We start from the raw sequence: 8033 nt of genomic DNA on the forward strand, positions 1-8033 counted from the left end.
AAAAAAAAAAAAAAAAAACCAAAAAAAAAAAAAAACAAATAGTAAAGATGTCCAAACATGTGCATACAAACAGAAACCGAATTACATAGGCTGTGTTTCTGGTTTTTTCTTTCTTTGGGGAGTGGAGGTTGCAAGACTATGAGGCGCTCTCAGTTGAGGGCATCGTTCAACTCAACCATGACGCCAGGGCTTTGGGATTGTGAACCAGAGTCTCGGGGTCTTCTGCACAATATTGTGGAGGTGCTCTTTTCTTTGTGCATTGTTATTTTTGTGTCTAATTAAAAAATTTAACAAAAGCCTCTTCCCATATATTTTTCCCATGTAGCTATTGAGATAGAAGGAAGTATAGACACTTTTTTTGTGTTTTGTTTGTCAATTATGGCTTTCGTTGCCCTGATTTATTTATAGATTGACAGTTTGTTGCTTCTCAGAGTTTGGAAATTATCGCTAAATCAATACTTTATATGAAGTTATTCTGGTTTTTACTGTAGATTATTTCACAACCGATGGACTGGTGTAAGACTCCGTTGTATGTAAGTGACAACATTGGGGAAGCTGGAGGTAGAAAGTCAGCCAGCGCCCCTGCATTGCACCTTTGCGTGAGAAGCCACACAACATTTGCCTGTAGCATATGGGGAATCCGTGCAGCCTGGGAGTTTGGAGCTAACATGCCAGTCTCTGATCCAGCCAGACTTAAGTGCGAAGTTTACACTGCTGTGCTGAAGGCTGGAATCTGCCAGAGTGGTGCTCAAGGGCTCTGTCTTCACGGAGCAAGTCTAGACTACTTAGCGCCTATACACGGAAATGCTCCTAACCACAGGGGACTCCAAAACGCAGTTTTTCTTCACATTCCAAAGCTGCTCCAAAATCACTCTAACGTTTTGAGCAACCCATTTTTTCCCCCAACACAGGGTCTCTCTGGGTAGCCCAGGCTGTCCTGGGACTCACAGAGATCCACCTGCCTCTGCCTTCTGAGTGCTAGGATTAAAAGTGTTCACTACTACGCCCAGTTCTGAGCTTTATATTCTAAGACTTTCAGGTACTTTCAGTATAGAAAAAGACTTAATTTCTAACTAATGAAGTGTAAACTCATTCACACCGCCAAATGCACTTCCATGTTTAAACTGAGACACACACAATGTAAGCATTGGCAAGGGTAAACGGGACGCCGAGCTCATATTATCCTACGGCTCCCATAACCTCGCCCTCAGAGAAGGTGCTTTGCATCCAGTGTTGTTGGCCTTTGTTCAGTTTCGTCATTTACTTTGTCTCTGTTTTTTGAGACAGGGTTTCTCTGTGTAGCCTTGGCTGTCCTGGAACTCACTCTGTAGACCAGGCTGGCCTTGAACTCACAGAGATCTGCTTGCCTCTGCCTCCCAAATGCTGGGATTAAAGGTGTGCATCACCCCGCGCCTGGCTTTACTTTGTCTTTTTTTAATGAATAAAACAGAATTGAATCATTTCCCACCATTCCCTTCCCTTCCTACAGCTCCTCCCATACCCCAACCATACCCATGCACTCCCTCTCAAATTCCCGGACTCTTTTTCTTTGTTATTTGCTGAATTCATTTAGTATTGTTTGTACGTCCAGGATTTCATGGCTCCCTACCTGGTATTGGATGGACTATGGGCTTGCCTGCGGGTCGGTGGGGAGGGAGGGACTACTTCCACTCAGCGTCCCTTAGTGGCTTGTAGTTCTTTGTCTAGGGACAGTGCCCTGTGAGATTGTCCCTTCCTCTTAGCATGTCTATTGGTGATGCCCTTGTTCTGGTCTTAAGTAGCCACATCGTTAAAGTCACGAGTGAAGCGCCCCTGTCCTTCCTAGGTGATACAGTTTCACTGCAGGTTTATGGTCCCCTTTCAGCCTTTCCACCCCTTCCTCCCTAATGCTCCCTGAGCCTTAGGTGCAGGAGTTGTGCTGTCCATGTGTCCCTTAAGGCTGGGTATCCCATCATCAGGCCCCTGGGTTTTGACCAATTGTGGTCTTCCGTAATGATCTCTCTTTCCCAGAAAAGCTTCTCTGGTGAAGCTCGGGAGCAACTCTTACTGTGGGTCTAAGGATGTGTATTTAGAAGGCATTTTAGGAATTACGCTGTTTTAGGAAAGCAACAGTTGCAGGAGCTCCTTTGAGAGCTGTGATTTCGCTGGCTCCAGTTAAGTGGCTCGCTTTCCAGTGCTGGGCATGATTTCCTTGCCGTTGAACAGGCCATGCATCCAATTATACAGCTGTTGGCTACTGCCCAGATATGAGAGCCACCGTTGTGGCTCTAGGGATGTCTTGCCGTGCCGGTCATGTTCATAGGCCTCATAGCTGTGTTAATTATTGGTAGCTTCCCTTCCTCGGCAGCTTACATTAGCATCTTCAGGGACTGTGAAGGTTCGTCCTCAGAGAGGAGGCTTCTGGTAGATCCAGCTCAGATCCTGCAAGTCCTGAATCTGCAATACCTGTGCCTTCAGCATTAGGGCCTTACCTTCAACCTCTGGGAGGCAACCAAGGGGAACAGTAAAAGTCCGTATTTGGGGAGTGTCTTGGACTCCCCTGACCAACAATTCAAAAGAGAGTTTTTCATGCCTGGTACTGTACAGCTGTTTTTGTTTGCTTGGTTTTTCAAGACAGGCTTTCTTTCTGTAGCCCTGGCAGTTCCAGAACTAGCTCAGTAGACCATGCTGACCTTGAACTCCTCCTGCCTCTGCCTCCCAAGTGGTAGTACATGTCTAAACAGTTTAACTTCATTTAAATAATATGTTTACTTACATGTGTTATATGTAACTTGGGGGTCAATAAAAATAATATAATTTCTTACAGTATTTTCAAACACCCTTAGTCATGTTAAAATTTTTAAAGTTTTTTAAAAATATTTTATATATTTGGGTATTTTGACTTCATGTATGTCCATGCATCATGTCTGAACCTGGTGCCTACTGAGGCTGGAAGGCATTGGAAGCCCTGGAGCTGGAGTTACAGATGACTGTGAGCCACCATGTGGATGCTGGAAATCAAATGTGGGTCCTCTGAAGAGCAGTCAGTGCTCTTAACTGCATAGCCGTCTCCCCAGACCCTTCATTTTAAAAAGCTGATTTTATAAGGAAAAAAAAACAGAAATGGAGGACTGGAGAGATAGCTTGTAGTATGGAGCTGCGGGGTGCGTTCCTGCCACCCTGGCTGCCTGGCTAGCTTATGCCCCGAAATAATTACACGGAAACTGTATTCTTTTAAACACTGCTTGGCCCATTAGCTCTAGCCTCTTACTGACTAACTCTCACATCTTGATTAACCCATTTCTAATGAGGGTAGCACCACGAGGTGGTGTCTTACTGGGAATATTCTTAACCTGCATCCATCTTGGAGAGGAGAGCTATGGTGACTGCTTCACTCAGCTTTCTTTCTCCCAGAACTGTGTTCTGTCTACTCTGCCTATCTAAATTCTGCCCTATAAAAAGCCAAGGCAGTTTCTTTATTAACCAATGAAAATAACAAATAGACAGATGACCCTCCTCGGCCAATAGCTTGATGGCTGCTCTTGCAGAGGATCCAGATTCAGTTCCCAACATCTGCAACTCCAGCTCCAGAGGACCCAGCTCCCTCCTTTAGTGTCAGGGGGCATAGCACATGTGTGGTACACACACATACATGCAGGCAAAACACTTATGCACATCAAATAAAAATAAACACTTTTTTTAAAAAAAAGAAAAAGCAGAAATGGGCCAGGAGTGATGGTATACACCTGTGGTAGAAGCTGATGGATCTCTGTGAGTTTGAGGCCAGGCTGATCTACATAACCAACCAAGGCCACATGAGACTGTGTCTCCAGAAGCAGAAAATGGGGGCTAGAGAGCTGGCTCAGTTGTTAAGAGCACTGGCTGTTCTTGCAGAGGACCTGGGTTCAATTCCCAGCACCCAATGGGATCCCAGTCCCAGGGAATCTAACACCCTCTTGTGCCCTGTAAGAGCACTGGACTTACACACACAGAGACAAATTTAAAAATATTTTTAAAAAAAAAGCAGCCAGGCGGTTGGTGGCACACGCCTTTAATCCCAGCACTCGGGAGACAGAGGCAGGAGGATCTCTGGGAGTTCAAGGCCAGCCTGGTCTACAAGGACTAGTTCCGGGACAGGCACCAAAGCTACAGAGAAACCCTGTCTTGAAAAAAAAAAAAAGCAGAAAAGGAAGGGGTGGCAGAGGCTGGAAGAGAGATCAGCAGTTAAAGGACCTGAGTTCAAATCTCATCACCTATGTGGTTCATAGCCACCTGTAACCTCAGCTCCCAGGGCATCCAGTCACGTCTGGCCTCCACTGGCATTCACGTGCACAGACCCACACAAAGACACATAATTAAAAATAATAAAATAGATCTTTTGGTGGGGGAGATGGAGTTGGCAATGCAGAAACATGGAACGGGACACTCACTGGTGGAAGGAACATTTCGTGACAAATGTTAGGTTGAAGAAATTTAGCCTGTAAAACAAATATTGTCACATGCAGATTGATGTTTGGAAAAAATAATGTGTGTTCTATATTTTCATCATGGCTTGTCCCTAATAAAAACATTGTGGGTACTTATGGGCTTCTTCTAGCAAATCTATAGGCGGCCAGGTAGCTTTATATTTGCACGAGAGTCAAGGAATAATCGTCATAAGCTGGAGATGGGAAAAAGGCTACAGGGGAAGTCATTTGAGGCCGGAGTCAATCATAAAAGGCTTTCCCACATTGCACATGGTAGAAGAAACATCACAAAAATAAACATTTTGCTTTTTGTTGCTTTACAATATTGGGGTTCAAACGCAGGGTCCCACTCATTCCAAGCAAAGACGCTTCACTCAGCTGCTTCTTGCTACCCATAAATGCTATCAACCAACTCATTCAAGATTTAAATACATCATTCCGGGCCAACAGTAAATGTTTCAAATAAAGATTTGCCAAAACAACAGCCAAATTCACTAACCAGGGACTGCACAGCCGCCTTTGGGGTCCTAGCACCCAGCTCACGTTCTGAGAGCAGAGTATGTTGATTCAGCCAGCAGCCTTCATGTTTCCGGCTGTGGAAGTTCAGCGCTGCCTGTGACACCACCAACCTCTCTCGGCTCACACGTACCATTTCTGGCCGATTCTGGCGCCCCCATGTGTACCTTTGTTGTAACGTCTTCCGAGTCTCAGGAACAATACCATTTACAATACCTCTGTTATCCCATCTGTGATTACTTCAAGAGAAAGCTGAAGAATGTGATTAATCCAATTAACGTTACCTATCGACTTGCTTTTTATTTCTGGGTCTGTTTTGCTAGTTTGTATTGATTTTGGGGACAGAACCACAAGTATCCCAGCCTGCCCTGGAACTCTTTGTATAACCTGAAGATGACCTCCTGTCTCCACCTCCCAAGGATTACAGGCTTGGGCCATTGTGTCTAGTTTACACAGTGCTTCGCGCACGCTAAGCAAGCACTCTACCAACTGACCTATAACCCGCCCCCCCCCCCAGGTTGTTTCTATAAAATTTTAAAATTGGTGCTCGTTTCGGCAGCACATATACTAAAATTGGAACGATACAGAGACGATTAGCATGGCCCCTGTGCAAGGATGGCACGCAAAATCGTGAAGCGTTCCATATTTTAAAAAAAAATTTAAATTGTTTTTAAATTATGTGTACATGCCTGTGTCTGTGTCCACAAAGCAAGAGTAGATGCCTGAGGAATCAGAGGTCGCAGATCCGCTGGAGCTGTGAGCCACTCACATAGGTGCCGGGGCTTGAACTCAGGTCCTCTGCAAGAGTAGTATGTGCCCTTACCCAGAGCCATCTCTCCAGTACCCTGAAAGATTGGGGGAGGGGGGGCTGGTAAGTAAGGAGGATATGGGTTAGTTGGTAGCCCAAACTGGTGTCAAACTCACAATTCTCCTGCCTCAGCTTCCCAAGTGTGTAGGCCACCATTGCTAAGAGTCAAACATTGTATTTAATGACCTTTTCCCTGAGAATTGAGGATACACTTTTTATTATAATGTTATTTTATTCTCCTGCCTAGAAGAAAAAGTAGTCAGTTAACGCATTTTTAACCTGAGCACTTGAAGCAACCTTTTAGAGGGTGGTAACAGTCCACGTGCTAATTCTAACTCATCTTTTTCAAATAAATACATATTTACTTAAGTCATTGTAAAGACACTTCTTCCTACACACACACACACACACACACACACACACACACACACACAAAAAAAAAAACCACACTGGATACGAACAAAAGGGACCTCATTTCCTTTTCAATTGTATAAAAAAAAAACCTCATTGTCTCAAAACTCCACACACATATAAAGGAACCCACACACAGAACGTTTATTGAAGCCCCACTGTGTGTCAAGATTGCATTGCCAAACTAGGCAGACTCAAGTTGCTAAAGAAAAACAAACAAAACCAAAAAGCAAACCAACCTATTTTCTCTTTCCTTCTGTGAAGCAGTAATGACCACCTCACTCATGAGCATAGACTTTGAAGAGTGCAGCACCCTAAAAGTTTACAAGGGAAGCCTTGGTGACTCCCAGCATGGATTTTATGGGTTGCTTTGTATATAGAAAAATCTCTGAGTCTGAGATTTTTGCTGATTTTTTTTTTTATTTATTTAAAATTTTCCTGACAGGAAATGAAGTTAGAAGACAGGAGCTTCACTCCTGAAGGAAAGCCTGAACTTAGTAAAACCAGAAGGACCAGGTGAGACACCAGTGCAGCTGAGAGGCCAGACAGGCTACACTGGATGAGCCAGAACACAGTAGCACGTCTCCCCCGGCAGAAGCCAGTGTTTTTATCTTCCAGCAGTTCCGAAACCAGACACCAGCAACCCGTGGGTTCCAAAGAAGGGTGTCTTAAGGCGCTCTAGTCATGGGGCCCCAAGGAAAAGAGAATGTTGTTTTAAATTTGTTTTGTGTGTATATGTGTGTGCACAAGTGTGTGTGCGTGTGTATGTGCGTGTGTGCCTGTGTCATACACAGAAACGCCACGCTGCTGTGTGGAGGTCAAAGAACAGCTCGTGCAAGTTGGTTCTCTCCTTTCGCCAGGGGATCCAGGGGATCCAGGGGATCCAGGGGATCCAGGGAATCCATGGCTGCGGGGGACTTTACCGGCTAAGCCACCTCACTGGCCCTGAATACTGGCTTAATACTGGCTTTGGTGTCTTCCCACCAGAGAACAGAACCTGTCTCAGGCTTTCTGGTTATTCTTTCCTGTCTCCTGAGCATCCAAGCTTCTCTTCTGCTTTCCTTTACCATCCAGAAGCCTCTACTCTTTCCAAGGAAAGCTGCATGCCCCACAATTCTCTGTGTTTTCCCCGTGACCTGGTTTAAATTCCCACGTTCTCACACTGCTGCTGTCATCGACCTCATCAAAGCTTAGTGATGCCCCCACCAACTTTTTAACTTACTCTTCTTCTCCTCCTCTTCTTCTTCTTTTGAGACAGGGTCTCGCTGTTCAGTCTTGGCTGACTTGTAACTCTCTCAGTGTGCCAGGCTGGCCTTGAACTCACAGATCTATGCCTGCCTCTGCCTCCTGAGCATATGAGTTAGCAAGAACAGTGGTAGATCACTAGCCAAACGTCAAGCGTATGAGGCCCAGGAACTATCTTCAGTACAAGATGTTCAGCTCCCCAGTCAGGAAAAACAAACCAAACAGGGACACGCTCTGCTCTCCGACTCACAAACTGGCAAATATTACAGGAACAACAACTTGTGTGTGTGTGTGTGTGTGTGAGCATCCCCTGACATTGTAAATCAAAACCAAACGTCCTTCCTCAAGTGCCTTTTGTCAGACATTTTGTTGCTGTGAGAACACATGTCACTAATCCACCAGTGGGCCCTTCAGACTGAGAGAAATAATAAAGATTTGAGGTTTTAAGACATTATATTTATAGAATTTCATTCACTATAAAAGATGCTTGAAGCCGGGTGGTGGTGGCGCACGCCTTTAATCCCAGCACTCTGGAGGCAGAGGCAGGCGGATCTCTGTGAGTTCGAGACCAGCCTGGTCTACAAGAGCTAGTTCCAGGACAGGCTCCA

At 45.1% G+C, this 8033-nt stretch overlaps 1 non-coding gene across 1 annotated transcript; it reads left to right on the forward strand.

Annotated features, from left to right (window-relative positions):
• The first annotated feature begins 5504 nt into the window (after positions 1 to 5504).
• On the forward strand, positions 5505 to 5611 carry LOC113456426. The gene has a single exon (XR_003377237.1). It is a non-coding gene; the product is annotated as a U6 spliceosomal RNA (small nuclear RNA).
• Positions 5612 to 8033: the final 2422 nt, after the last annotated feature.

Source organism: Microtus ochrogaster, chromosome 7 (assembly GCF_000317375.1).
Source record: "Microtus ochrogaster isolate Prairie Vole_2 chromosome 7, MicOch1.0, whole genome shotgun sequence".
In the NCBI taxonomy this organism is placed as follows: Eukaryota; Metazoa; Chordata; class Mammalia; order Rodentia; family Cricetidae; genus Microtus; species Microtus ochrogaster.